The 26,521-nt window shown below is 36.7% G+C and overlaps 2 long non-coding RNA genes across 6 annotated transcripts in view; one reads left to right on the forward strand and one right to left on the reverse strand.

The window, feature by feature from the left end:
- Positions 1-7,547: 7,547 nt before the first annotated feature.
- The window catches only part of LOC135178173 (uncharacterized), a 29,160-nt gene continuing 10,186 nt past the window's right edge, over positions 7,548-26,521 (forward strand). For 2 of the 5 annotated variants that reach the window (XR_010303398.1, XR_010303399.1), the window contains exons 1-8: positions 7,548-7,674; positions 10,427-10,558; positions 13,528-13,653; positions 13,861-14,032; positions 14,947-15,013; positions 16,027-16,186; positions 18,983-19,291; positions 22,135-22,274. This is a non-coding gene — a long non-coding RNA (uncharacterized LOC135178173). The remainder of the gene's footprint in view (positions 7,675-10,426; positions 10,559-13,527; positions 13,654-13,860; positions 14,033-14,946; positions 15,014-16,026; positions 16,187-18,982; positions 19,292-22,134; positions 22,275-26,521) is intronic. The other 3 variants (XR_010303401.1, XR_010303400.1, XR_010303402.1) reach the window with 3 other exon arrangements.
- On the reverse strand, positions 7,725-20,586 carry LOC135178175 (uncharacterized). Its single transcript, XR_010303403.1, has 3 exons — positions 20,442-20,586; positions 11,570-11,657; positions 7,725-7,765 (listed from the first exon to the last, which is right to left on the reverse strand). It is a non-coding gene; the product is annotated as an uncharacterized LOC135178175 (long non-coding RNA).

A 26,521-nucleotide genomic window follows, 5' to 3' on the forward strand; every position in this document is an offset into this window, starting at 1 on the left:
CAATGTCTAAGTGCTTGGTGTTGCCATGGCACATTAGGTGTAGGAAATGAAAAAACACTCTGCTATACCTCATGCATTTGAATAGTGACAGTGTGTCCTAGGACATGTAGATACAATCCTTGTGCACTCACTAGGGTATTTTGTAGTATTTTTCATTGCTTCATAATAGACCTTTTTTCCTTCACTTGGTTTTCTGTTATTTACAGTTCAAATGTTCCATTCAAAAGTGGACTTCTAAGAGACAAATGAGGATTTTACTTCTTTCTTTTTTGTTTTTCTTTTTTCTTTTTTTTTAATCAAGGAGCTTAAAACCACAGATATTCTATCAGCTCTAGATATAAAATTTAACTGCAGCACCCTATGCAATTTAATATTGTCTTTATACTTTTTAACCCCCCACAACTTTCCTTAGATTGATGCCTGTTATGATGAAATAAAAAAGAATGGTATAAAGAAATGCAATATGAAGTTATGGAAGTATTTGTAAGCTTTAATTCTAAACTATTCATTGTAATAGGACAAATATTGCTCTCTATACTCCCAAAATTCAAGATGTATTGTGGAAGCTTCCAGTTCTCACTTATCCAACTTTTGTCATCTGTCATTTACACCTGAGCTTAGCCAGTTTTGTTGTACGGGCAGGGTAACTGATGCTAACTAATAGGTATTAGTGACACACAGTATTTGCAAAAATGTCAGGGGCATTTACATGCTTTAGTCTTGAATTTATAAATTAAATAACAACCGCTCTTTTTTATGATAATGATCATGTCTTCAATATCTACAAAGCTTTAAATGATCAGTTATTCAAGGCAGCTTTTCAGTAGAACATGTCTGCACTCTTATCTTGCACATTTTATGAAAATAGGGTGCTTAGTTTCTGGATTAGGGTTTATTTTAGCTACTTCTCAGTAATACAGAGTACTGTAATTGGAACTTTTTTTTACTTTGCAGGTTTTAAAGACAAATATTCTACATAAATATGTGAAACCTTTGTATGCTCAAGTATCAGCACAGTCCTCAAAACGGTATGGAAACTAAAATACATCATGTGTTATTCATTAGCAAGATTACTCCTCCAAACTGCTAAAATAAAATAGCTTCTAATTAAGTATAATCCAACAAAATAACAGAGTGATAATCAAAGACAACTGCTTATGTAATGTTTAGAGAAAAGCACAAGAATACTTTTTTTTACCACAGAACAGTTAATATTCTGAAATCTAGACTAAAAGTCACACTCATGTAGTCCTTTGATATCTTGTAGCCATACAGCAAGTTAGAAAGATTCTGAAAACAAAATTAATGTTTGAGCTCACCAGGAAAGTAATTTAAAGACATGAAATGGAAAACTGTAGCATGCAATAAGATCATCTACAATTTGTGTGATGCTTATAGGGAAAATTCAGTGCCAGTGGTTTGCATTTTCCCATTTTATTTAGGAAGTTTTGGGTTAACATATGATGGATCATTTCTAAAGCAGAGATTTTGTTCTAAAAAGAATTGTAAGAAAAATCATACTACAGGAAGGAGTTATGAATTAGTGTAGAAAGGGTACAGTGGTAGGAATTAATTGTCACTCTAAGACTCATGGTTCTAATTTTAGGAGAAATTAAAGCTTGTAAACCCCAACTTAAAATAAACACCTATGTCCAGTGCAATGTTAGACAGATAATTCCTCCAGATATAAAAAGGTAAACCTAAATCCCTCTTCATTAGCTGTTCCTTCAGGGTATCTTCAGAATGTTGGCTGCTGTGAATCCCTTCACTATTATGCATTATTAGGAGGTCAGATGCCAAAAACCTGTCTGTGACTTAACTGAGAGCATTTCTGTGCCAATAATTCAATGTGACAGTGCCCAATATTACCATGCCTAAGTTCAACTTGTGACTCTAACACCCGCTTCTCACTTCTGTTTTCATGTGTGTTCACACAGCTGCATGAAAATAGTCCTAAATAAAAGATACTATCATTTGGTCTTCAAAAATCTTCAGGTATGATGATTATCTTTGGCAATACTATTTTCTTCTTAAAAGGAAATTTCTGGGCACATAAACAGGTATCAAAAGAGGGGGGAGAGGAAACCAAAACACCCAACCAAATAAAAGGAATGATAATCAGTTCAGTTCTGTACTCTTAGGACAATCCTTTGCTAAAGCAGAACGGGGTGGGTTTTTTTCTTTGTTTTGCTTGGGGTTTGTTTGCTTGCTTGTTTTTCTTTCTATGTAAGTGGAGCTCTAATGTGAAAAGATTTGCTTTTGTGGGGTAGTGAAAATACATTCTGGCTTCGCTAATATTCTGGCAGTACTTTAGACATTAAAACCATTGCTGTAATAAGAAATCACTTTGACTTTTATCGTTCTAGGTATTTTTAAGGCACACAATAGTTTAGCTCAGCTACTCTCCAGAAAGGAAACAAATATATTAAAAAAAAAAATTAAATGTAGACAGTTCTGTGAAAATACACAACAGAGACAAAAATCAGAAATGTTAAAAATAAAACCACACCTGAAGAAATCTCCAACGGTCAGGTCTACAAAACATCCTAGGCTGGATGTTAGGAGGAAGTTCTTCACAGAGAGAGTGATTTGCCATTAGAATGGGCTGCCAAGGGAATTGGTGGAGTCACCATCCCTGGAGATGTTCAAGAAAAGACTGGATGAGGCACTTAGTGCCATGGTCTAGTTGACTGGCTAGGGCTGGGTGATAGGTTGGACTGGATGATCTTGGAGGTCTCTTCTGACCTGGTTGATTGTATGAAGAATATGCAGTCATTTCTCTGAACTCTAATGGCTTCAAAGAAGCTCTTTGTACCATTTATCACTATGCTGCTGGTCTGTCATATTGTACAAATGCCATTTTGAAAGCATATTTTGATAAGAGACATTTTAAAGGATTTGTAAGTTATTGAAGATTATGGGTTATAATCACAGCTAGAATTATGTGTGCTTTTGGGTGTAATTTCTCTATATCTTAGCACAGTCTCAGAATAAGAACTAATTTTTCTTTTAAACAATTTTACTCATTCATAGTATGACATATAAGGTCAAAATACAAAAAGATAGGATAATTCACTCCCTCCTTCTATCCCATAGAATATTGTCTTTTATATTTTCTGTCAATTGAATTATTATATGCAAAGCATTATGAAATAGCAAGTTGAGCAGTCCTAAACTTTTAAAGTTACAAGACAGTGTAGATTTACAGGAGTACTACAGAAATGGTTTTCAGTTAGATGTTGAACTGACAACATTAAATATTTTAGCACTGAGCTAGGTGATTTGAAATCCTGTGCATATATACTCAAACGTATTTAAACATGATTTATTCTCATTTTACATGCTGGTATTCAATTTTCCAGATTTTAAGAAAACGTTTAGGAATCTTGTCCTTTTTGTAAAAATAATGTGAGGTTGCCACAATAAGAATGCCAAACTGAAATAAGCAAGATGAGAAGAGCAAGTTCTCACTTTTGTCTCTATTACTTTTCTGCAGGGAGTTTCCTTTTAAGCAGCAAACTCAAGGTTATCTGGTAGCAAGTACAGAAAATGTACATTTAAAAAAAAAGGTAACAAGTATTCTGTGACTGTGTATAAAATTTTAGAGCTGGTAAGATTTTTTAATACCCTGTAAAAGTTAAAAAAATATATTTCTAATATTTCCTTAATTTAAAATCAGTTTCTGTTCTTCCTATGGAATTTATTTATGTATTTATTGGTTTATGTGCTGAAGTTTCAGTTGGGCACTTATGTATAGTTGACAGTAATGTGGAATTGGCAGCTAAGTTGTTTCACTGCTTCAGAAATTTGCAGTTAATGATAGTGTAACACTTAAAAACTCCACATAGAGAACATTCTTACGTGTTATGCCACACATACTATTAGTAGTGACACTACCAGCAACATCAGGTTTAACTCCCAAGACAGATCTCATTACCATGCATTCCTCTATCTCAGAGATACAGGCTAGGTATAAGTCTAACAAATCAACTGGACTGTAATTTAATAAGGACTTCAGGACCTGGACCCATTAAGATTATTAAAATTGGGACTGCCTCATAACCTTGCTATAATGTTGTAATGACTGAAGAAGCTACACATCACTGCAATCAAACCGTTTAGGTCCCTTTTTCTTCTGTTATCATTTTTCAACTATCTCTTCTCAGTGGATAGGACCTGCTTTAACTATGTTGAGGGATTTTGAATAATGTGGATGTTATGGTATAATTTAAATGTCAAGAAGTAGGAAATTCAAAACTAATGCTACTCTTCCCCCACACTTATGCCAGTAAATGTCTCATGATAAATGCATGCCATTTGTCAAAAATCATTGAGGTAAAGAATAGGATCATCACGTTGCCAAGCTTCTGAGATTTGGGCATGTATGTTAAGAAGCAAACTTCATTCTTTTGGAAACTTTTCCAATATATGTGTCTGAAAAAGTCTTTTAGTGCTTTTAAATTTAAGAGAAATTCTGTTTCCTTCAATGTACACTTTCTGTATTAGTTCAGACAATTAAATTTAGAAATTAACAAATTTAGAAAGAAAATAAACTAACATAAAAAATATATCTGCTAAAAGTATAGGAAGAATTATTGATCATCTGCTTCCTCTCTGCAAGAAAAAAAAAAGGCTTTCTCTTTTGGCAACCTCTTCAATTACCTAAAATGCATTATTTTGAGAAAGACATTGCTTTTTGGAAGGTGTTAACAGTATTCCATTTTGATATTAAGGGTACATGAGAAAAATCCAAGACATCTTTCTGACGTAATTCATGACTAAAGCTAGGAGATCTATTTTCAGAGAACAGATTTGACAGCTGTTTCCCTCACTGCTATCTGTAGTTTTGAGCGTCCGCTTTGATTTATGGTTATTAGTCATAGCTTCTAGAAGAACGTGGCACATGAACACTTACTGTGACCACACTACCTTCACGTTGTTTTTATCATATGAGCTAAATTATTTGTTATTATTCTCTGCAGAACAGTAAGAAGAACTAAACATGAAAATTACAAATTTCATTCATGAGAACTGAAGTGAGAATGACAGGATTTTGTCAAGACCTAAGACACTGGAAATCACACAAAAGAATCAGGATAATGTAAGTGGGAGAACAAGCTACCCAGATAAATGACTGTCTTCAGTACTGAGTGAGTAGACAGTAAAGTTATTTCACTACTGCTGCTGTACTGCAGCAAACCTTTGTCATGCCTCTGATTTAGGTTGATACTGAAGACACACTCTTGCTCTACAGCCCTGGCACTATTTGAGACCCTGCAAGAGCTGCCAAATTGGTTAGTTCTTAAAGAGGGCCAAAATGAAATATATTTACATGCATAAGTGTCCACATTTAAAAATAAATGTAAAAACCTCTAATTGTTCATTGTAAATTAAGACTAGGGCCACCATGAAATAAGAGGCCAAGGACAGGTATGCCACATTTAAGTGTCTGAGGTATCTAGAATCAAACACTACAGTCTGGCCAGGCAATCACTTTCCACTTTGCGGGCTCTCAGGCATTTGTTTTCAAGATGAAAGGTCAGAGTTTCCCAGTGTGGGGGAAAAAGGCATTCAAAGCTTATGAAGTAGTGACTAACAGAGAGAAAGAGAGCTCTGTCAATGCAAACTTTCCTTTCAGTATGTTCACAGGGGAAACTGAGCATATAGGTGCGAGATACACTTTGTCTAGGAAAGAGATGTTCCAATAAACTGCCCTTTCCTCTCTCCCATCCTCCTCATTCCCTGCCATACTCAACCCTCCACCCTTCTGCCTGTGTCATTCTCGCAATGACAATATTATTTTCAGGCATTGCAAAGTAGAGCACTCAGCTCATCTAAGTCAATTTGTGGGGATTGATTTGTTTTTTTTTTAAACTGGGATAATTGTAATTACATTTTATGGCACGATCCCCTGAACAGTTGTATTAATAAAATGCAGACAGCAACAAAAATGAACAGCAGCTGGCAATCAGTGATGAAACAGGTTACCCAGGGAAGTGATAGATGCCCCATTCCTGGAAACATTCAAAGCTGGGTTGGATGAGGCTCTGATCAGCCTGGTTTAGCTGAAGACATCCCAGCTCATTGCAGGAGGTTCAATGCAAACCATTCCATGATTCTAATACAAAGTGCAGAATAGAGAGAGCAAGAAGTTTCTCATTGCTGAAAGTTAGAATGCTCCGGTTTTGGTACTTGCTATGCTATATGGTAGCTGCCAATGAAGCGTGAATTTGTAAACAGCTTCCAACACTGACCACATGCAGCAACTTTCAGGCACCTTGTGTTAAGTCCAGGTACCTTTGAATTAATTGACTCAGACAAAGTAAATGACAACACAGAAAAAGTCAGTACTGAAATGCATTAATTTTTATTTTTTGCAGCAAACGGAATACAGTTTAACAGATTCCTTTCTCTTAACAGATAATAGTGTGCTTAATACCCCATGTTTTGGAGCAGGTTTCCAAAATTCAACTCTTTACTAGGAGAAATAATTAATAAAAAAATAACATGCTCTAAATATTCCATTTTAATCGGAGTAATTTTCTCTGGAAGAATCTGTCATCAAGTCAGGTAATTATAGTATGCTGATATATAGCTATGTTTTTAGCTGAGAATTTTGTAAACACACATCCTATGATCCGCTATCAAATTGGACAAATGCTCTTTCTATGACAGATGATCTTTACAGTAACCTAGCAAATTGTAGCTGAATAGCTTTGTTTTTACAGAACCTAACTATACAATTTGGGTTACAAAATTCTATGTTTAAAATAGATGCCATCATTATTTGCATAGCTTTATGATACAAAATTTGACAGATTTGTTCTTAGAGCAGATATTTCAAGTTTAGTGAAAATTTTGTGGGGTTTCTCACTTCTTTTTCTTTTTTTCTCTTTTCCTTTTTCTCTTTTTCTCTTTTTATTTTTTGTTCTTTTCCTTTTTTCTATTTTTCTTTGCCTTTTTCTTTTTCTTTTCTTTTTCTTTTCCTTTTCCTTTTTTCTGTATCTTTTTCTTTTCCTTTTGTCTTTTCCTTTTCCTTTTTACTTTCTTTTTTTCCTTCTTTTTTTTCCTTTTTCTTTTTTTTTTTCCTTTTCCTTTTCCTTTTTCTTTTTTTTCTTCTTCTTTTTCTTTCTAAACTGGTGTGTTCTACTCTGTGTGTGTGTGTGTTCTTAGGCCAATTTAATTAATATTTTATCTCAATTGCCAGCATTGGTTTTGTTTTTTTTAATAATACAAACTGAGAAAACTGTTGGTGCAAAAAATGGGTAAGAAAGTCATTCTTATAGTTCTTCACTGGACCTGAAGCCACATGGCTACATCTTTCTTGTACTGTATTTCTTGTACTAGTATCTAAATGTACATGTTTATCTCTTCCTAAAAAGCATCATTATGCTTTTGTAACCAGGCAAATGACAGTAAATACTTATTTTCCTAGATACTAGGTAAACACAGCAAGTGCAAAGTGATTATCAGCCTTTTCAATATGTGCTCAAAAATGGGGTCATGTTCACACTAATTTGTGTATTTATGTCTTGTCAGCAGTTTAAAGTACGTATCAACTTTACTGCTAAAGCAAATGTCATGGACCCTGATACAGGCAGTCACTGTCTTTTGAAATTTTGCGCCATCAGAAATTGTGCCAGCAACTAACTTCTGCAGAAGTTGTGGTGATGGGTAAGACAGCTGTTTCCTATCTTCATTTTGTGACCTTCTCAGTCAAAGAATCCTTTATATGTCTCAGCTGTGTATAGATAGAGACTTCCACCTGCAGAAATGCACATTTGAACAACACACTGTAATCACCACCAAAAAAATTCAGTTCACCTAGTTCTTGGTTCATGTAGTTCTTGGAGTCCCTGTGAAATATCACACACATTGCACAAACCTCATCAAAATTTTAGGCAAGAAAATGACACCACAGTTTGTTATCTAATCTTTAGTAGTGCAGTAGTTACAGACAAGTAGGAACTGAGTTACAGGTGAGGTAGCCAGCGAATTGACAACTGCTTTCGCCCTATGGACTGCAGTGTCAAGGAGTAAATGATTCATCAACCTTTCTGTCCCTTGCTTGTGGTACCACAGCAATTTGCTGGCAGACAGAGGGGTTGGAGACTAATCTTAACGGAAGTATTACTGTGGAATAATAGATAGGAAATGTAGCTCTGCATTTGTGTGTACACTAAATTCAAACGTAACAAGCTAAAATCCCAAAGCAGCTTAGTGGATATTAGAGAATGACCTGGTGATGGGCTGCCAGTAAATTACAGCAATATATTCAGGTTGTATACAGCTTTATCAAACTGAACATTTTTTTCAAGTCTTCTAACTCAAGGCATCAAAAAATGGTGAGTGACACAAGTATAATCCCATCACTTCTAAACAGGCATACTTTCAATGCTGTGAGTTTCTTATATGGTCTTATGGACTGTATTTCTCAGATGAAACACTACTTCTTTTACATTTATTCTTTGAACTCTAACTAGAACTCTCACAACATTTAGTTCACAGCTTAAAGAGTCTGCATGGTTACATCCTTTCCTACTTCAAGAATTGGAAAATAATTGTTGTGAATCTCTACTCTGACAGCCAAAGCCTATCCTTGTGCAGAGAAGAACTATGACCTTTTCCAAAGCGTCCTTTCTAAACCACCTTCACCAACATCATGTCCCACATTCTTCTAAGAGCTAGTAGAAAATAGCATGATATTAATAAAAGAAAACAACACATCTTCATGCTTTAAGGCAGCTTACAGAGAATATACACAACTCCATAACACAGGAATTGTATATACATAAGGTAACGTATGAATAACTTAGAAAAAGGCAAGGTTTGTAACAAAATTACTATGTGTTAGAAATGTGAAATAGAAATGTCTGATCTGTCTGTAACATTGATGTTAGTAGGATTCTTATAAAAACAAAGGTGAAAGAATCTTGATTTCTTCTTTGACAAGTATGCAATCAACAGAATATAAATAAATGTAAGTAGAGGTAATTTACAACAAATATTAGCCCATATATATGCAAAGAATTATTCAGAATGTTGCTCTACTTGTCTAGCATGTTCATATCTACATTGTTTCACACTTGAAGCACATAGATTTCTTCAGTCGTTACATGACTACATTTCCTTATTCTTAAGTGGTGATTATACTTCCTCGCTTATTGCATGTGCTGTGTTCAGCACTCAGTTCTCTTTGGATTGCATCTACGTAGAAGAACTACAATGTTTTCTGAATAGACTTTAAGGGGAGAAAGTCAAAAGTCTTCAGATTGTCAGAGTGCTTTCCTCTCCATGATCACTATTTGCAGTGGCATTTTAACGTGAAATCCTTTTGCATCACAGAGCCAAATAGTCAGTAAACCCTGTGCAGTGCTGCTGACATGAAGAGCTAGATGAACACTTTATATTATTAAGAACACACTTCATAGTTTTAGATTTACATAAAAACATATATACTTAGATCTGGCATTGCAAAACATAATCTGAATTGAGATAAACTGCAGCCATGCCATCCTACTCTTTCCTATCCAATCATCACATGGATTTCAGGAGAGACATTCAACATCAGACTTAATGTGGCCCTTGGCAGCCTGATCTAGTTGGAGCTGTCCCTGATCACTGCAACGAGATTGGACAAAATGACCTCTGAGTGTCCCTACCAACACAATGCAATCTGTCAATCTATGACAGTTGTTAGGAACTTCCTAACAATGCTGTTATCTGTAAGACTGCAGGTACCTTGACTGTGATCATGTTTCCAGCTACCAAAACACAAGCACAGTGCATGGTAGAGCTGTACATGTAGCCATATATGAACTGCCTTTAAAGTAGTTACTTGAGTGCAAGTAATAGTCTAACCACAGCAACATGAAGCAAAATGCAACTATGATGGCAGTGTTGTCAAGGGAGATAAATTACTCATGCGGGGGTGTTATAACATGGTGCATGAGATATGTTTCTCACATTCATAGAAGGTGTTCCCTAAGATTCATATAATTATTTTCATCTTCTAGGTAAATTTTGATCAGTAAATGCATGGAAACTATTGTTTTCAGTGGAAAAAATAATTAGAATGTACAGTATCCTCTGAAGAGTAACTTGATAGTCAGCTGTTTTATAAGTTGAGAAAGATAGTTTTTATACTAGAATGAGCCATAAGAAATTAAGTGGAACTTCTCTCATGAGACTCCCCCGTGCACATGAAATAGAACTTCTTAATTTATAAGAATGAAATATTACTTTAGATGTTCATATAGCACAGCACAGCCCTAAGAAAAAGCCATGGCTGTCAGAAGGATGATTGGTAGCTGAACCTTCTCATTTAAGCTGCATCCAGCCCTTGTACTGCTATCTAAATGTTCCTCCTTCTGGATATTAAGTATTGTTTATAACTCAGTTTTGATAGTATTGGTCTTTTCTACAGCACAGCATGGATTGAAAATTTTTGCCACATGGGACAGTTAACCATTCAGCATGAAAAAAGAAACAAAAACCAAACAAGATAATAGGAGTCATGTAATTTTGCCTTCCCACGGTCCATCTGTCTCTGCACCTGGTAAGAAGTAGTCAGGAGCTGTTTTTGGCATGAACATAGTGTGTTCTTTACTGAACTGAAGCATAACAAAGCATAAATGCTGTTTCTTTGAGATATCCTTTCATTAATACAAAGCTTCATCTCAACATTTTGCAGCCATCCTCTTTTGAGCCAGCTTCCAAGAAACTAGCAGCACTGATGAAAGCATTTGGAGTTGGAACAAAGAGGCTACTTTTAACTTTCCTTGCAAAAACCATAATTAGGCAAAATGAAAGCTAAGAAGTTATTTTCCAATTGGGATAAAATTTGACACAGGTCAATATTAGAGTCCTGTCAGTACACTTGGAATGCCCTAACAAAAAATGTGGCAATGATGCTTTTTTTCCTGAGCACCTCAAATACATGCCTATTTCACACTCTAGTTCTAGCAATAAGCTTAGTCACTGGGTTAAAGAACATTCAGGCATCCTCTCTTCATCTCTTCTGATGATGTTGTTATGCTTTTCAATGAATAATTAAATAGTCACCAAGAGTAAAAAATCTCTACTTCACCTGAGAGGACAAAAGCAGATTCAAGATTCTTCTTCATGCAATTCTTAAAACTCACACATATTTACAATATTAACTTGGGAACTGAAATAAGAATTCCCAACCCTCAAGTGCATTCTCTGATTAGTAGATTAAAAAGCCAACCCCTCATCAGTCTCATGAGTTTTTAATTATTCATATCTAAATAAGAGCTGGTTTGGGGAATTGAGATATTTCCTTATGTCTCTATAATCACATCAAAGTGTCATGATGTAAATAAGCTATTCAGAAATTATGTCTGCAGAAAGTTCTAACTCATCACATATTTGAGATATTTAATAATCTATTGTAGAGTAGTCTGGCCTGTGAACTTTGGGGTACATGAACAAGTAACTCTCCCTGCACTGCTTTGTGAAAAAAAAAAACCACTCTGAACTCAACAGGTTGTCTAATTCAGAAGTTTTAAAGACATTTCTAGTAAAAGAGATTACTTAAAGAGCTTACCTATAGAGAAGATGAGACATTTTCAGAGTTTACTGCTAGGCTTGAAGGTTATCAGCAATTATTCCGTGTTCTTGCCCTACAAAATAGTCTCCAAAGAGTAACACATGAAAAAAAATTAACAACAAGATTGCATGGCAGTATATTAGTTTTTGCTCTTCTGAGATTCCCAAGTAGTGCAATTATAATTATGATTTTTTAAATGGTTTTCATATTATTTTTAAAAGATTTGGCAATCCCCTTGATTTTCATACAGGTTCAACAGTTCAACTCAGCTGCCAGGGTATTAATTGTACTGTGAAATGAAAGTTAATACATAGAGTAATTTCTGGCCACTCTGACTATATTTTAGAGCATTTTTTCCAGACCAACAATCAAATTCTAAAAGCAACTTTAGGTAGATAGACACATGGTAAATGGACATGTCACAAATGTTACAGACTCCTTAATGTATAAACTAAGTACATAAATACACATCATGTTTAAAGTTATTTCCTATTATAGTAGATCTCATCAAATGCTACTGCAAATACTAGGTGGTAGCATTTTTTAATGACAGTCATCATTAATGCATTAAATAAGCAAAAAGAATAATTTAACAGCTATGCAGACACAATTTCCATGTTCATTCATACTTCATAATTGAACCAAGCGAACTTTTTAAACCAGTTTCATAAATACCTATTTATATAAAAATCATATACTGTTCTCATTTACAAAGCTATATTATTAATAACTTATATTAGTTTTAGTCTGAAATGGATTTTGCTATTAAGTTAGAAAGTGCTTGTATTCCAAGATGAACAAAAATTATTTCTCTAAAATCTCTAAAAAGATAGTAAAATGTTTCCATTATCTTCATTTCAAAATGCAATGCAAAGACCATTCAGAACCAAAGGCTGAACTGCATAGTCTAAGTCTTATATTCAGGAGAGTGAGGTAATTTTTACCTAGTTGTTTTGATTAAATGCTTATTAAGTGCTTCTATGTCTGTTAGTAATGGAATCTCAAATTCACATCTATATGGATACATTTTGATTGAAGTGCTGCTTCTGTGTATGTACACACATAATCAAATGCTTTTTTTCAATGTTTTCACTATTAAAGTAAATATCCTCATTAGCCTGGAATTGCTTCTGGATTATGGTTAGCATATTTTAAATGAATGCTTTCAGCTTCATATTTGCAACAAAAAGATTGTGTCTGCTGTTCTATTTTTGTTAACCATTAAATTTAACACATCTTAAAATTATTGCAGAAGCTGTATTTGTTCTGCTATTTTGTAATGCTTTTTTTCAACATGGCCTTTGGACAAGTGATCTTGTTAAAGCATCCAAAAATGCACACTTGATTGCCTTCTTGATGCTTTGTTTCCATTAGTATCTCATGTCTTAAAATATTGCCATCACTATCATGTAGGATGCTTTTCTTCAAAAGCAACAAGGAAGTAAAACCACAACTGAAATTGAAACTAGCAGCAGATAACCACGGGCAGACATTCAATTGCCAAAGAGCTTAATACATTGTCTCCTGAAATCTCCACTTGAACTATGTTAACACTGTGAAAAATCTCAGCCTGAGGAAGACAGACAGGACTGAGTCTATGCTGCAGTTCTTTTTCGCATCCCAAGATAGAAAGGCAAAACCAAGGTAAAAGTAAAATATAACAGGCCCACCAATTAAAGAAAAAAAGAACAAATTAGAAGGGGTTTATAAATAGGTCATGCTATTTAATACAGAGTAAAAACACACTAGTAAAATAAAGCTGGCAAAAAGTCCTGACCTCTTTAGAATTAAATCATTAGAAAGGACCTCTAAAACTAAGTGTATAGTAATGTAGTGGCTTAAAATAACATTAATAACCTGAATCTACAACTGGATCTATCTAGTCCCATAAATAACCTAAATCTACAACAGGATTTATCTACTCCCATACTGTGTCTCATTTTTTCATTTACCAGATGTCATTTGCCACCTATATGACAACACCAGCGTGGACTGACCTGACCCAAGGAATTTGTTTATCAAATCACAGCATGCTGCCACAGACTGATGCATTGACATTACTGATGGAGTGGCTTCTGGAAGTAAGGCTGGGATTTGGAAGGATGGGGGACATGGGGGTGTGGTAAGAAAGTGCAAGAACTTCTCAAAGTAATATTGTGGCTACATTTCAACTGTGAACTTCAGAGTTATGGAATGGGGTCTACCCAGTTCAGTAAATTGATATGTTTTAACATGTTATGGGTTCTGGGGTCTGCATACCAGAATCTCACTTTGTTTCTACATTACAGGCCTTCTGGGTGCTGAACTGTGACTACAGAGCATCACCCCTGGAAATTTTCAAAGCTGTAGAAGAGGATCCCTGAACCACACAACTGATTTCAAAGCTACCCCTGCTCTGAGCAGGGAGTTCACCCTAACTTCTTAATACTGCTACAACCTCTGGCATCCTATTTCCAGGTGGTGAGTGAATCCTCTCCATAACCCTGTTCTGTATGAGGAAAAAAACTTATCTTTGTGCTGCACGTGGAGTGAGGATGAATTTTTGGGTACATCTGTTCTGAAACAAGGTCAGAAAAAACCCCAAGCAATTGCTACCTTTTCCCTGTTAATTTTTATGTTGGCAAAGCCAGTTTGCAGACAAGACCCAATACAAAGCTTCTTGGTTCTTACTTTTCTATGTGGATGTTTTGAGTAGCAGGTACTGTTTTTATCCAAGGATGCTAACTTCAACACCAGGGCATCAGTATACGTTTGGACTGTTCTTTTCTAGATTTGTTTCAAAAGAAAACACTCCTCATCTCCTATTCTAAGCCAGTTTTATTTAGTTAGCTTTGCTGCACTAGTAAGTATGTAACTATATTATGTATCACCTAAGTAATGCCTACTCACATAGCATACATTTTTTCACTAGTCTTCTAAGGCATTGTGACTCAGCAAGTAATACATTTTAGGGTTAAGATATTCCTGGTGGTCATGGTAAACAGAAGACTTGAGTCAAAGGAATTTTCTGTATCCAAACATACAAACATTTGTCTCAAGTACACAGGCATTTTTTAATAGATGGAAGTCTTTGAGGCTATGCCCATCGTATTGCATATAATGCAGATTACTTGAGTTTAACTTGAGCATAGTTAGAAAAGAATAATTCTATATAAATCTTGGAAGGACATATTTTCAGGCTACTGCTCACAAAAGGTCCTATTTGGACAGGGTAAAAGGATAGCTAAAACATTCTTTCAGCTCTCAGAGTTTCTGCTTACACTTGTGGTCCTCACTAAAAGAATCACAATATGAAAATTGTGGTAGTCAAAGAATAGCAATATGGAAATTGTGGTCCTCAGAGTAAAGAATCATAATGCACTAACATAATACAGGAATGAATCACCTCCTCACCAGGGAAGTGGGAGAAGAGGAAGTGGGATCATCTGAGCGGAGCTTAAGGTAACCTAAGACTAATGAGCATGCCAATGTTAGACCAGCTCTATAATGAACTAAGCACTAATCACAACATGGACAGAGGGCATTGCTTAGATAACTGAAAGTTGACCAAAACCAAGAATCGTTCAACTTGTCTTTGGTTTAAACTGTATAAAACCATACAGCTCCTCTGAAAGTGTGTGCTACCTTTGCATTCTCCTGGCACCTCTTTCTGTATAGAAGTGCATTAAAGGTTAAAAGTAGTTCTTGACTCTGTGCGCTCACTGGGCACGGTGCTCAGGGATCACTGAAGTATGTAAAACTGTAACCACAGCTAAAGGAAAATGTACATAATTTAGCTATGTTCATATATGAGCTGTTCTAAAATACATGTCTTAAATTCCACCCTCCTCAGAATAAACCTGAAAGCTGATTTCTATCTAATGGCTGCCTCCTGTTTCACCCTGAGGCAATAAATAATTCAGAAGCTGAAGAAGAGGCCGAAATTTATTCTTCTCATTATAAAACTCCCATTTCTTTCAGTATAAAAGAAAAAGTGAATGAAATGCCACCTTGTTACTTCTGTCTGCTACCTATATTTCCACAAGATGCCCATAAATCTGCCTACAATACATTCTGCCATCAGCCACAAGTATACACAATGTCCTGTGAGTCACTGAAGTCGTTTAGGAAACACTCTCAATTCACAAGTTTACAGAGCACATAGAGCATACCTATGAGACTGGAGAGAAAAAAAATGCAACTGTTTTGAATCTTTACCATCAAGAAGTTAGCTGATTCTGTTTATGGGAGAGTAGGAAATAGGAACTTTATCAATATCCCTCTTAACCCAGAGTCTCACATATCTGTTATACATTGTGTGGCATTTCTGTTGTAAAACTCCTTCAGACAAGCCATATTGCAGCTGTAAATTCTAGATCTAGCCCACAACGTTGGGAAACATTCCTGAACAGATGGTTTCATTTAATAAAGCATCAAAGTACTATAGTAAATAATGCTGTTGAATTTTTTACCAGTCAGTTTGCAGTGCCACGTTAAACATTTCCAGAGGCAGCTGAAAGTGAAAGGGACAGGAGTGTTTGTCAGTGGACAGAGCGCTGGAGGGCTGTTTTGACTGGTGATGTTGAGACTGGGAAAGGAAATGAGTGCCAGAGATGGTTTTCGACTTGCAAAGAGGTGAGTGGACTGGGCAATTAGAGGTCATCTCTTCTTTCACTGACTTCCACACTGACAAGAAGTTTGGTTCCCCCTCCACTCCCACCCCCATTGGTATCTGTCTCTGTCCCTGAGTTTGAGACAGTGCTTGCTCACTTTTGCTGTCTTACCATTTTTGAGACCGCAGTTTCTAATAACATGCTTACAGGCAATAGCAGGAGAAAGTGTTCTTGAAAATCAGGTAAGCTCTTGCAGATCAGAACAAAATGTCACCACTTTGGAGAGAGACTGTGAAATTAGATGTCCTTGGCCATATATCTTGTTTTAGATACTAAAAATAGAATGGATACCAGTACTTTGAGGATATCCTGTATGTAAGGACAAGGGCAAGGGTAGAATAGACGTATCCAGGAAAGTGATCTGCAGGCTTCAGTATCCTGCTCCTAGAATCAGAGGGCATGAAACAGTTCATTGCAATAAAACTCAGGGGCAAAGAGGGAATTCTTTATTATTATTATTAATAATAATAATTAAAAGTATATTATTTGTAGTATTCTGCTATTGAAAGAAAAGAACAGCTATTTCCACCTCCAAAAGTGCATTCACAGTGATCACAGGTTTCAAATCACTGTGTGAGCTAAAGGTATTCTGTACATGAGTGTATCTGCTGTCTCTTTCTTTTTGTACTCTTTGTAATGAACACAGAACTGTATGGATTACATACATAAGCACTTGTAGGACTTGCAAAAACTGAATTAGCTAATGCAAAATGTAATATTGGAATTTCTTGAAGGAGATTTGAAACATAAGGCTCTTCCCAGCAATATACAAACCAAAGCCAGTATTATTTTCTCTCTCTCTCTCTTCTGTGTCTCAAGGCACAGAAAAAATATCAGGTGCCAAGACAATGTAGCCCTCCTGCAGCACCGTTCACAACTCTATCTAACATTGCATTCATAACTGTCATTTTATTCACTATCATCTCCAAAATCTGTAATTCAAATGCAGCCTGGACTAGCACCCCTGCCTCTGCCTGATCTGGTTCTGAGCAGTTCCTGTGGTGGATGTGAATTCTTGTTATATAACAGGATCAAGCATTGGTCAAACAACTGCTTTTTACAGAACAACCTGTGTGAGAGTCAAAGCAGACCTAGGTCAAAAGTAGAAACAAGATGTGTCACTTTGCTACATGGCAGGGTGTTCCCTGAATCTCCTAATATAAGTGACCTGGAAGCTGGAGCGCTGAAGCACTGCAGTTTGCCTGCTTCCCCTCTTGTCAGACCTCTAGTGCATCTAGATACAGACCTCTAGTGCATCTAGATACAGAACTGTGATAAGTACTAAATCAAGTAGAATAGGCAAGTGAAGATATAAATGGAAAAGGCACATACATTCTGAATTAAAGAAAGAAAGAGAGAGAAAGAAAGAAAGGAAAGGAGACGAGGAGAGGAGAGGAGGGGAGGGGAAGGGAGGGGAGAGGAGAGGAGGGGAGGGGAGAGAACCGGGTATAAAAAAGAGCATAGAAAGACAGAGCAAGGTAATAAGGTTATCTGCAACTCTAAATTTTCACACTATTTATGATGTTAGATTTGGAGGCTATGCTGCTCACTTATATTTCCATAAAGTAACATAATAAAAGGAAAATAAATAGATGGTAGCACTCTTTCCTCTGAACTATCTTTCTGAAAAAATATACGTAGTCCTGTGGGTTCTGGTATTCTTTTTACCTCTGCAGAATAATCTCTCCCTTGTATTTTATCCTTTCTTTGTGCAAAGATAAAGGGAATTAATGGTACATCTAGACTCCTGCTCCTCTAAGTGCTATGACTCATTCACACAAGCAAATGCACTCCTTGAGGGACTGTCAGTGCCTTTTCCTCTTAATTCATTAATTTTACTTTTCTATTATACTGAAGAACTGATCATAAAGTAACTTTTCTCAACTGCTATTCAGTCTTCTTTATGCCCTTGCAGACATGTCAGATCTGGCCAAATCTTGAGACTACTGGTTGATGCCACCTTCTTTCTTGGGCTTTTCATTAAGGCACATACACAATTCCCAATAAGTTATTAACCAGGAACTTTTTATCTGCATTTCTTTTTTTCACAAAGATGTGCATCTATTCTATATGTGACACTTCTTTCCTGTACCAGTTTTAATAAAACCACCATCACATAGCTCAAAAGAAAGAGTTTAGTTAAACTGAGTTGACAGAATTACAACATGTTGAACCTAAAATTTTGCAGTTGTAGATCATAAATTATATCTGCCCAGGTATACTGAACCACTAATGCAAACTAAAGTTACAGACAGGTTTTTCCTTTTTCTGTCAGATAGAATTTTGAACAAAGGATGAGTAGGAAAGGAAAATGAAGTGTGTGTGTGTATGAGAGAAAGAGACTCCCAAACTCTTAGAGTTTGTAACACCTTTACAGAGCACTACCATTGTTGGCAATTTGCTCTTGGAAAAGGAGCTGTCAAGTAAATTGCCTTCCTAGTCGGATCATGTGGAAGGTACAAATCCTGAGCTGATCCATGCCTCATGATTGAGCAGACAGGTCTCTTTCCTGCAATCAAGGTTGATTAAAAACTGGTTTTGTGGTACTGACAATCTGATGGGACTAAAATAAAATCTCCTACCAGTAATGAAAAATTATCTACAGATGCTATCTACCTTCAAGCAATGAAAAATTACCTACAGAAAAGGGAAAAAAAAAGTACAAAAATTATTTTGGACTCCTCTTTATTACCTCTGGAATTGTATTTTTTTTCCCCAGGAAGTAAATAATAATACTTTGATTTTCATTTTCATTCAGCACACTCTGATTGAACATGACCTGCCCTACCACAGTGAACTAGACTGCATTGCATCAGCTATTGAAGAAGAAAAAGAAACCCTGTCACTGGAGTGTGAAACAGAAGAGCATCACAGTGAAATTAAAGTGTCATCCTCCTGACTGAATCAAATGCTAACAGAAGATTGACCATGTCGAATATCCTTTTCTATAACCTCTGACCTTTCTGGGTTGTCGTCTTGGAAAAGAGAGCTGGAAACATCCACATCTTCTGCATAGCAAATGTTTGGAGACATATACACTATTAAATGGTGATATCTGTACAGAAAGGTAAGAGTTATTTCTCTTCTCTTGCTCATGCTTTGGCCAGAACATGGCTGTTAAGATTTATGGTGCTCCATTTTCCTTGGCCTAGTGAAGATATTGTACAAGCCTGGTTAGTAATGGCTGCATAGTCAGATAGTTGTTCCATAATGTAGCAATTTCTTAACGACTTGACTGCATCAGGCTATGAACAAAACATCACTCAGTTTCTTATAATCATTATTTTCCTTGCACTTGGTAACTCTGCTCTAGTTTTCAGTTTCTATCTTTTAATCTGTCATTCTGAGATCAACTTAAACATGGAAGAGTTAATTGAATTTACATAATCATAGCTCATCACATTTGCATTTCAAAATACTGATTATTAGTGAGTAAAAAGGATAGACTTCCATCTCCCAGAGAAAGCGAAATAGCTTCAGTGCTTCCTGAAAAGTGGAGTAAAATTTGGAAGGAGAAAAAAATAACCCAACAACCAAATAAAAAGAAGCAGCAAGCAAAAAACAGGAAAGCGGAGGGGGAATTACATTTCTACTCCTTGTCTGGAGTTCTTTAAAGATGAAATCAATATAATTTACTTTCAACTTCTAGTATCATTGCTGAAAGAGATGGAAATAACTGTTCTGTGACCAGTGCTCTGTACTCAGAAGGAGTTCATTCAAAATAATTATATAATGAAAATGGAGAAGCCAGTTGCTTGATATCTCTTTTTACCTTCTGTGAAGATCAGGCACAAACATGTGTGCTCTATGACAGAGGTAGGTGAGTCAGAAATCCATTGTGGTTCCCATGGCTAGCACACCTCAGGGTTACAAATATAAGAGATTCACTAAGAGTGAAAAGGCCATTTAAATTTTAGCAAGCACTCTGGCTCAGGAGACTAAACCAGAAACGGGGAAAGCACAATCATTTTGGTTTTGAGGAAACATCCAGTCTCTGCAAATTGTTTGATGGGATGAAACTGCCACTAGTGAGTGCATGAACACATGCAGTAAGTCAGAAACATGCTGAGAATGTGTGAAACAAGGCATTTTTAACAACTGCAGGGGAACTTCTGAGCTATAAAAACCTTAAAAAATTGTTTCAGAAAACAAATTGTCAAGAGAGACACTGAATAAGAATTTAAATTTACCAAATAAAGCCTCTCAGAGGCACCTACCTGTCACCATCTGATATAATTCTGAAGAAAGGGAAGGCCATGTTCTCATTGCTGATGTTTATTTACATTGTGGTCAGTGCAGCTGACATTAGGCTCTGAGCACTGCAGAGTTTATTTACATCCATACTCTCAACTGTCTTCAGAAAGCTTGACAAAGCCTTTGAAGCTTGAAATCTTGGCCTCTGTAGATTATCAGAAAATACAATGACACAGAAATAATATTAAAATAGTGAGAATACAGTAACAAAACTGTATCAAGTAAAGGACAAAATCATAGTATCATAGAACGGTTTGAATTGGAAGGGACTACCAGAGGTCATCTAGTCCAACCCCCCTGCAGTGAGCAGAGACTTTCTCCACTGAATCAGGTTGCTCAGAGCCCCATCAAACCTGACCCTGAATATCTCCAGGGATGGGGCCTCAACTGCCTCTCTGGGTGATATGTTCCAGTGTTCCACCACCCTCATGGTAATGAACTTGCTCCTAGCATCCAACCTAAATCTACTCTTCTCTTTACATACATTTGTAAACAGTCCCTTTCCAGACTCCTTTGAGGCACTGGAAGATTTCCCAGAGCCTTCTATTCTCCAGGCTGAACAACTCCAGCTCTCAGCTTATCCTTATAGGAGAGGTGTTCCAGTCCTCTGATCATTTTCGTGGCACTCCTCTGAACCCATTCAATCAGATCCAGGTCACTCCTGTCTTGAGGGCTTTCGGAGCCGGTTGCAGCTCTCCAGGTGCTGTCTTACCAGAGCAGAGTAAAGTGGGAGAATCACCTCTCTTTATCTGCTGGCCACACTTAACTCAGGATGCGATTGGCCTTTTGGACTAGAAGCACACACTGCTGGCTCCTGTCCAGTTTCTCATCCACCAGCATCCCCAAGTCCATTGCTGCAGAGCTGCTCTCAGTTTCATCACCCTCCAGCCTGTATTAATTATCTAATATTGCTTCAACCTAGGTGCAGGACCTGCATAGTAAAAACCAAACCACCAATAAATTAGTAAAAATGTGAACAGCTGAAGTACCTTTTGACTAGTTCTGTAATTCCCTCATTGTCTCATCACCTTCCATTTGATTTTTTAAATGGCATGCATAAAGTATCTTTTACATTGTCAGTGTTGGTTGGCATTACATCTCTTATTTAGAAGTTTCTCTGGAAGACAGAAATTTTCTCTGGAAGCCAGAAAATGAACCATTCCATATTCATTCCATGTTTGCTCCTCTAACAACTCTAAATTTACTTTAAACAGCCTTTTGTACATTCCTCACTGAGGAGAATGGAATACATTTATTGCTTTAAAAACTAACATCTTTGACATCTATATCATTAGAATAATACATCAAAATTTGTGAAATGCCACAGATTCAGATTTTTATATAACCAAATACAGTATTAGTCTTAGCCTTTTAAAAAAATCTTTTAATAGCAAATTTCAGGTAAAACTGTTTTTAAAAGCAAGTTAAAGGTGAAAACGAATTATATTTTTTAAATGCACTATAAAGTGGGAGGATTTTTTTCTTATTACTGTTATTATAAAATCTTTCTTTTGAAGCACTAGCTTCTCGAGAAACTGGGAGAGATGAAGAAATGTGAATAAAGTTTTGCTGTTAGGAAAATTATGCTCTTAATCAAACAGTTGAGGCACAAGAAGCCCTTGAAATTGAAACAGTGTTCTGTTCCCTCCATGTTAGCTGTGATTGTCTATCAAAGAACTGCTACTGGCTGTGGATTTCTTTCCTCTAAACACTGAGGATTTTAATCTGAAAACTTATTACACTGAAACAAGTTGCCGAGGGAGACAGTTGAGGCCTCATCCCAGGAGATATTCAAGGTGAGTCTCAACAGGGCTCTGTGCAGCCTGGCCAAGTTGAGGATGTCCCTGCTGACTGCAGTGAGGGCGTGAATTAGATGACTTTTGGAGGTCCTTCCCAACCCAGACTCTCCTATATGATTCTATATAATAAAGCTTGTAGTTTTCTTACAGCACACAACTCCAGTTAGCATAATCCTATTCAAAACCAGAAAATTCTGAGGCTTGCCCAGCAAAGTTGAAAGCTTGAGTAGATCCTGCAGTACACTACTTGACTGCAGTGGTGGAGAAATGCAAGGTTGCAGGCTGGCCAAGATGCACCACACAACAAAGCAACTGTTTCTTTTCAGGCTCTTTTTCAAGCTCCTCTTTCTGAATCATCATTAATTCAGTGCTCTGATTCTAAATAGGAACCCACTGTTTTATACATTCAGATAGATAGTCACAGATGGGTCAGAGACCAATCTGTAATCTACCATAAGAAAGCTGAGCTGGTTTAATAATGACCACTGTGAAATATCAGTACAATCCACTCTGAATGGATTAAGGAATGGCCAACTGACAGCCCTCAAAAACATCTGTCAGAGAGAAAACTGTTACAAAGCAAGCATTTTTTTTTCCTCATAGGCAATACAGGCTTTGCTTTCCAATACATTAAACAAAAGCAACACCAATCAAACAACAAACACAAACAAACAAAACAAATCGCTCCTGAGACTGTTTGTGAATATCTCAAAACTGAAACCTGCACCCAAAGAAGATCTAAGGTGTAACAGCAATGTCAATCCCACAAAAAAGGATACAAAACCCTAACCTTGCTAAGGCTAAAGACAATCCAAGCCTGGATTTTCCCAAATGACATTTTAACTTTAAAGTTTCCTGGATGTGAAAGGTCTACCCTTTCCCACAATGGCCCCTTTTAAACTATCCTGATATATCTGTTGTCTGTTTCAGGCTACTGAAGGTCTTGAAATCAGCACTATTAAAACATAGTGGTTACAAAAGGCCACTCACAAAAATGCAGTTACTGCTGCTCACCCTATGCAAAACTGATTAAAAAAATGTTCAATGTTGTACTTAAAAAAATAAGCTGTAGTGATTTGGTATGATAAATAACAGAATTTTGTCCAATATAAGTCTATATCAGTGACTATTTGTAGTGTCATTAGCGTAGAGGTTTGCTTTAAGAAAAGTAACATATTAGCAAGATATACTTGCCTTTGTTATTGATAGCTGTACAATTTTAGTTCACTTGTCGTAACTGGAATCACGCAAATGTGCCTTCTCCTGCTATCTGTTGGTTTGGGGTTTTTTTCATTCCCCAAAATCATATAGGGTAAAAGGCTGCAGAACAATAATGTCTAGTTCCACGGTAGTGAGACCTCAGATTTGTCTGATTTGTTTTTAGAGAGAAACTGCTTTACTCTTCTCCCTCATACAGGACAAACAGCATCATGCATGAAGCAACTAACTCTGGGCACTTTCTAGTGTCTGTGGATCCACTGACTTTCAGAAGTGGATGTTTGGTTTAGTATAATTACTAAATTTTCTTTTCTCTTGATCATGATTGAGTTCTTATCTTTTTCCAATATGCCTTTATCTCTCTCAAAATTTTTTTTAGCTTTATGTCTGATTTCTTGCATGTCTTTGTACTTTTCATTGGCAAGAACAAATGTATAATTTTAATGTCTTTTTCACAAGTACTATGACTTTCATCATGCAGAATGCAATAGACTTCAAAAGCTTTGTTTACTGTGTACCATTAACCTAAGGATCATAGACACTTGTGGCTTCCCTCATAAACTCTGAAACTGTAATGAATATAGCTTGCATCCTTCCAAAATTTTAGCACAAGTCTGTCCTGATGAGTAAAATCAAACAAAACCATTCAAAATCAGGCTTAGTAGCAGCTGTTACATTTTTAACTGCAGAAATTAAGGCAGGAAGGGAAGACAAATTATTAAAAAAAAAACAACAACAACAACAACAAACCAAGATGAAGAAATCAGACACAAAATTGTGTATAACTTGCAAGTAGCCATTAACAGTGATGCTGCTGGCCTAATATCATAGCTTTCCATACCAAAAATATCTTTCTATGATTTATTTTGAAGTATTGGGTTGGGACAGTCCCAGGCATACTCACTGCAGTGTAAGCGTAAGTGGATTGAGAACAGTCCTAAGAGTAGAACTTGAGGGTGTTGATGGATGAAAAATTGAATACAAGAGAGCAATGTGTGCATGCAACTCAGAAAGCAAATTGAATCCTGCACTGCCTCAAGAGAATTGTGGCCTTCAGGTCAAGAGTTGGTTTTCCTACTGTACTCCATTGTCATGAAACTCTATCTGGAGTACTGCGTACAGCTCTTGGGACCTCAGTCTGAGAAAAACCTCAACTTGCTCGAGTGGGTCCAGAGGAGGGCCACAGAGATGATTGGGGGGGATGAATCAAGACCCCTAGGAGGACAAGATGAGATAGTTGGGATTGTTCAGCCTGGAGAAACAGAAGGTTTTGGGAAGACCTTATAGCAGCCCTCTTGTACTTAAAAGGACTCTGCAGAGAAGATGGGGAAGGACTCTTTATCAAGGTATTGTGATAGAAACAGATACCAGAGGCAGCAGAAGTTTGCAGCAAGTAGTGGGGGGTTTGTAAAGGGCTATTTAAATTTTTAGTGCTTTCCTGTCTGAGCAGAATCCACTTAGTGTTTTGAGCTCTTTGCTTTGTACAACTGCACTTCCATAAATGGGGCAAATGCAGCAGCTGGCTGCTGCCAAAAGAAAAAGGTTTCACTCTGTCCCTCCTCCCTATTTCTACTTTTCTCTCCTTCACCCTTCCCTGCCTTCTCCCTCCTCATCACTCTACTGCTGAAAGCCAGAATGACCTACCCACTCCCTTGTCCTTCCTCTAGAGCATTCTGAAACCCTTCACTATCTCAATTTACTTCATTAACTTGGCCAAAAAATACCAGCATTCTTCATGTTGTGGTAGTATGTCTTCTGGTTTAATTAATTATATGGACATCGAAATTCAGTAGGTTGTTAGAGCTGGCATAAAATAAACTGTGAGATCACACACCCAGGAGTAGAGAAGGTGTATGGGCAAAGAGATCAGGACCTTTTCCATTTTCTTTGTGTGAAGAGTGTGATGTGACTTCAGCTCAAGAGATTTTCAGACATACAGTGGGCTCAGATCTGCCACCCCATCAAGGAATGGGAGTCTTGTAGCTACTGCATTATGAAAGCTCAGTGTGTGTCTCGCATACTGTGAAAAACAGTACAAAGTTATTGAACTTCTTCATCCTGTTTCAGAAAATCACAGACTGAGAGTTAATTTACAACTCTTTCAGCATACTTGTAATTTAACCACGTGAGAATGATCTGTATGGGTAACATAACTGGACCAGATACCTTAGACTGTCTCTTGCAGCACTCCTATTCTTCCTTCAAAAGCAGAGAAATAAGATTAGTACACAAATGCCTAATGGCCATGAGGTAGTACGGTGCTGTAGCATGATTGTAACCATGAAAGGGATTGTAGAAAAGATAAAATGGTTGTCCTTGGAACTGCTGTTGTTGGAATAACACAATCCCCTTTACAGGTGTCATCCAGAATACCTTGGCATGAGAACAGCAGGTAACCACTAGCAACATTTGTGTTCAGCAGGGGAGAATAAATCTATGTGTTTCCCCTGTGTTGCAAAGGCAACAAAACCCAGTAATTCTCTGTGTGAAAAGCAGCACACACACCAATACGTTTAGCAAGTTCTTACCTTGACCAGGATCTTGCAAATAGGTCACAGTTTACCACCACTAACATAATCCCTGTTCTGTGCCTGAGGCTGGACTCTGATTTTTGATTTAATGTCTTTTTCAGACTTGATGCTTACTACTTACTAGTGGGAAACTGGAAATTTGAGATGGGACTAGGGGCTTTTGCCAGCTTGTATTACTCTTTTTAGGATTCATTCTACATTCTAATCAGCTTTCTTCTACTTTGAAATGACAGAGTCTGGAATTTATTGCCAGAAAGAACATGGAATTTGTTTCAAACATTTTGACAAATATTTTTCAAGCGTTCTAATCTTGGAGTAAATTGGAGAAGAGACAAATAGGTTTTTGTTTTGCACCTGGTTCACTTATACTTGTGATCAATTCGTGTTTATTTTTGGTGGCTGATTAGTGTTATTTATGCAAAAGAGCACTACTGAATGTGATTTTTGTCCTCCTTGCTTGCAAAGAGAAGAAAAAACTTAATCATTTGTAGCTGT

This window comes from Pogoniulus pusillus, chromosome 9 (assembly GCF_015220805.1).
Source record: "Pogoniulus pusillus isolate bPogPus1 chromosome 9, bPogPus1.pri, whole genome shotgun sequence".
Classification (NCBI taxonomy): Eukaryota; Metazoa; Chordata; class Aves; order Piciformes; family Lybiidae; genus Pogoniulus; species Pogoniulus pusillus.